Source organism: Pteropus vampyrus, unplaced genomic scaffold, assembly GCF_000151845.1.
Source record: "Pteropus vampyrus isolate Shadow unplaced genomic scaffold, Pvam_2.0 Scaffold551, whole genome shotgun sequence".
In the NCBI taxonomy this organism is placed as follows: domain Eukaryota; kingdom Metazoa; phylum Chordata; class Mammalia; order Chiroptera; family Pteropodidae; genus Pteropus; species Pteropus vampyrus.
Genome location: NW_011889332.1, coordinates 20121 through 20459, shown reverse-complemented (window position 1 = coordinate 20459; position 339 = coordinate 20121).

The following is a 339-nucleotide window of genomic DNA, read 5'->3' as shown; positions in this document are numbered from 1 at the left end:
TACAGTTTCACATGCCCCTCTTCTGTGAGGCGCCCGAGTGGTCAGTGAGGGGCTTCATTAGCAGGGAGGTAGCTCGTTTAGTCACCAATTGAGCACTTTTGGGACCCAGTACACAGCAATAATATAGAAACATAAAAGGAAAAGAAAAAGCAATGCAAGTACTAGTAACAGTTTTTCCACCCTGTCCCCCAGAATCCAAACCAACATGCCAGCATGTCGCCTAGGCTTGTGGTTGGGTCATTCGGGGATCTTACATGAGTTTTCATGTGTTAACAAAGAACTATGAGCGGATTCACCTAATGTGAATCCATGACATTCAGTTTGGAGAATGGCACAGGT